Source organism: Oryctolagus cuniculus, chromosome 4, assembly GCF_964237555.1.
Source record: "Oryctolagus cuniculus chromosome 4, mOryCun1.1, whole genome shotgun sequence".
Classification (NCBI taxonomy): domain Eukaryota; kingdom Metazoa; phylum Chordata; class Mammalia; order Lagomorpha; family Leporidae; genus Oryctolagus; species Oryctolagus cuniculus.
The window spans coordinates 15426272-15430986 of NC_091435.1; positions in this window are offsets into that span (position 1 = coordinate 15426272).

Below are 4715 nucleotides of genomic sequence, written 5' to 3' on the forward strand. Positions count from 1 at the left end.
ACTCTCTTTTTCTCTTGTGTCTTCTCTCTATCACTTTGCCTTTTTTTTTTTTTCAGGCAGAGTGGACAGTGAGAGAGAGAGAGACAGACGGAAAGGTCTTCCTTTACCATTGGTTCACCCCCCCAAATGGCCGCCACAGCCGGCACTGCGCCGATCCGAAGCCAGGAGCCAGGTGCTTCCTCCTGGTCTCCCATGCGGGTGCAGGGCCCAAGCACTTAGCCCATCCTCCACTGTACTCCCGGGCCACAGCAGAGAGCTGGACTGGAAGAGGGGCAACCGGGACAGAATCCAGCGCCCCAAGCGGGACTAGAACCTGGTGTGCCGGTGCCGCAGGCGGAGAATTAGCCTATTGAGCCGCGGCACCGGCCCACTTTGCCTTTCAAACAAATAAATATTTAAAGAAAATACAGTGATAAAGGAAAAATCTTATGAAATATATCCAGAAAGCCTATCTTTCAAAAATGAAAGGAAAATAAGATATTCCCAGAAAAACAAAAACTGAGACATCATTGTGAGTAGACCTGCACTATATTAAAGTATACTTAAGTATTAAAGAGTTCTTCAGATTGAAAAAAAAAAAAACATATCAGAGAGTTAACTCTAAACCACATGAAGAAATAAATGATACCAGAAAAAGGCATGTAGTGTAACCTTAAAAGATAGAAATATTAGGGGACGGGCACTGTGGCACAGCAGGTTAACACCCTGGACTGAAGTGCTAGCATTCCATATGGGCACCGGTTCTAGTGTCGGCTGCTCCACTTCCGATGCAGCTCTCTGCTGTGGCCTGGGAAAGTACTACTGAAGATGGTCCAAGTCCTTGAGCTCCTGCACCCACCTGGGAGACCCGGAAGAAGCTCCTGGGTCCTGACTTTGGATTGGCAGAGCTCCAGCCGCTGCGGCCAGCTGGGCAGTGGACCATCAGATGGAAAACCTCTCTCTCTCTCTCTCTCTCTCTCTCTCTCTCTGTGTGTGTGTGTGTGTATGTAAAACTCTGACTTTCAAGTAAATAAATACATCTATACAAAAAAGAATATATGCAGAACTATACAGTTCTTCCTTCTCTTATTCCCACTCACATTTCTTATTGGGATCTATTTTCAATTGGGTTTATACACATGATTAATTCTATGTTAAGTAAAGAGTTCAGGGGCTGGTGCTGTGATGCATCCAGTTGAAGCCCTGGCCTGAAGTGCTGGCATCCCATATGGGCGCCAGTTTGAGACCCAGATACTCCACTTCCTACCTAGCTCTCTGCTATGGCTTGGGAAAGCAGTAGAAGATGGCCCAAATCCTTGGGACCCTGCACTCACGTGGGAGACACGGAAGAAGCTCCTGGCTCCTGGCTTTGGATTGACACAGCTCCGGCCATTGCGACCATCTGGGGAGTGAACCAGTGGGTGGAAGACCTCTCTCTCTTCCTCTACCTTTTTCTGTAACTCTTTCAAATAAATAAATTAAATCTTTAATAAAAAATGTAAAAAGTTCAACCAATGGTATTAAGAATGAAAAAAAAACAACTGTTCCTTGACTGTCAAGACAAGGCACACTGTTAGTTATCACAAATCAGGGAGAACATATGGTATTTGTCTCTTTGGGACTGGTTTATTTCACTATGTAACATGTTTTTCAGATTCATCCATTTTGTTGCAAATAACCAGATTTCATTATTTTTATATCTCTGTGTAGTATTCTATATAGTACATATTGCACATTTTTTTATCCAGCCTTCTATTGATGGACATTTAGGTTGATTCCATGTCTAAGCTATTGTGAACTGAGCTGCAAAAAACATGGGGGTGTAGATAACACTTTTATTTGCTGATTTCATTTTCCTTGGGTAAATTCTGAGGAATGGGTTGGCTGGATCCTACGGTAGGACTATATTCAGATTTCTGAGGTATCTCCAAACTGTCTTCCATAGTGGTTTTACCAGTTTACATTTCCACCAACAGTGGATGAGGGTACCTTTTTCCCCACATCCTCATCAGTATTTGTTGTTTGTTTCTGTATAAAAGCCATTATAAAAGGGATAAGTTGAAACCTCATTGTGTTTTTGATTTTCATTTCCCTGACGGCTAGTGATCCTGAGCAATTTTTGATGTGTCTGCTGGCCATTTGGATTTCCTCTTTTGAGAAATGTCTGTTTAAGTCCTTTGCGCATTTCTTAACTGGGTTGTTCATTTTGCTGTTGTGGGGTTTGTTGACCTCTTTACACATTCTGGTTATTAATCCCTTATCAGGTTTGATTTTGTTGTATAAGATTGTTTTAGCTATATCGAGGTCTTCTGTGTTTCCAAATGAATTTTAGCATAATTGTTTCTATATCTGAGAATAATGCCTTTGCTGTTTTGATTAGTATTTCATTGAATCTGTAAACAGCTTGCAGAAGAATGGACATTTTGATGATATTAATTCTTTCCATCCATGAACACGTAATTTGTTCCTTTTTGTTTTTGGGTGTCTTCTGTTTCTTTCTTTAATGTTTTGTAATTCTCATTGTAGAGACTTTTGATTCCCTTAGTTAAATTTATTTCAAGTTATTTAATTGTTTTGTAGCTATTCTGAATGGGATTGATCTTGAAGTTCTTTATCAGACATGGCATTGTCTGTGCAAACAAAAGGCTGTTGTTGTTGTTGTGTGTGTGTATTTTATATCCTGTTTCTTTACCAAACTCTTCTGTGAGTTCCAATAGTCTCTAATGGAGTCTTCTGGACCCCATATATATAGAATCATGTCATCTACACATAGAGATAACTTGACTTCTTCTTCCCCGAGTTGAATCATTTTGATTTCTTTTCCTTGGCTAGTGGCTCTGGTTAAAACTTGCAGTGCTCTATTGAATATCAATGGTGAGAGTGGGCATCCTTGTCTGGTTCCTGATCTCAGTGGAAATTTTTCCAACTTTTCCCCATTCAATAGGACACTGGCCATGGGTTTATCATAAATTACCTTGATTGTGTTGAGGAATGTTCTTTCTATACCCAATTTGCTTAGAATTTTTATCACGAAAGGGTATTGTATTTTGTCAGGTGCTTTCTCAGCATCAATTGAGATAATCATATGCTTTTTTTTTATTTGACAGGTAGAGTTATAGACAGTGAGAGAAAGAGAGACAGAAAGGTCTTCCTTCTGTTGGTTCACTACCCAAATGGCCGCCACGTCCGACGCTGCGCCAATCTGAAGCCAGGAGCCAGGTGCTTCTTCCTGGTCTCCCATGCAGGTGCAGGGGCCCAAGCACCCGGCCCATTCTCCACTGACCTCCTGGGCCACAGCAGAGAGCTGGACTGGAAGAGGAGCAACCGGGACTAGAACCCAGCGCCCATATGGGATGCCAGCAAGGCAGGCAGAGAATTAACCAAGTAAGCCATGGCACCAGTCCCAATCATGTGGTTTTTATTCTTCAGTTTGTTAATGTGATCCATCGCATTAATTGATTTGTGAATGTTGAACCATTCCTGCATACTAGGGAAAAATCCCATTTGGTCTGGGTGAATGATTTTTCAGTTGTGTTGTTGGATTCAATTGGCTAGAATTTTGTTGAGGACTTTTGCATCTGTGTTCATTAGGGAAATTGTTCTGTAGTTCTCTTTCTCTGTTGCATCTTCTTTGGGTTAAGGAAATAAGGTGATGCTTCATAGAAAGAATTTGTGAAGATTCCCTTTCTTTCAATTATTTCTTTAAATGTCTGATAGGATTCAGCAGTGAATTTTCTTTGTGGGGAGAGCCTTTACTACTGATTCAATTTCTGCCTTGGTTATGGGTCTGTTTAAGTGTTCTGTGTCTTAGGCAGGTTGTATGTGTCCAGGAATCTATCCGTTTCCTCTGTGTTTCCCAGTTTGTTGACACACAGTACTTTGTTGTAATTGCTGATGATTCTTCTTATTTCTGTGGTGTCTGTTGTTACATTTCTTTTTCATCTCTTAATTAGATTGATTTGGGTCTTCTCTCTCCTTTTCTTGGTTTGTTGGGCCAATGGAGTGTCAATTTTGTTTACTTTAAAAAAAAAAAACAGCTCTTCATTTTGCTGATCTTTTGTATTTTTTTTGGTTTCAGTTTTATTGATTTCTTCTCTAATTTTAATTATTTATTTTCTCCTACTAACTTTTGGTTTGATTTGCTGTTATTTTTCTAGATTCTTGAGGTGCAATAATAATTCATTTATTTGGTGCCTTTCTAATTTCTTGATATAGGCACCAATTGCTATACTTTCCTCTTATCACTTCTTTTGTTATATCCTATAAATTTTCATAAGTTGTATTGTCATCTTCATTTTTTTCCAAAAAAATTTTGATTTCTCGTTTGATTTCTTCTATGACCCCCTGTTCATTAAGGAGCATATTGTTCATTCTCCATGTGTGCCTATGATGTAGAGATTCTTGAGCTCGTGATTTCAAGCTTCATTGCATTGTGGTCCACGAAGATGCATGGCATTATTTTGATTTTTTTTTAATTTGCTTAGAGTGGCTTTGTGGCCTAGCATGTGGGCAGTTCTAGAGAGAGTTCCATGCACTGGTGAGAAAAATGTGCATCCTGTGGCTGTGGGGTGGAAGGCTGTGTAGACATCTGCTAGGTCTATTTGGTCTGTAGTGTCAATTAACTGTTGTTTCCTTGTTGATTTTTTGTCTGGTTGATCTGTCCACTGCTGAGAGTGTGGTATTGAAGTCCTCCATTACTATTGCATTTTTGAGTCTTTATCTGCCTTTAAATCATT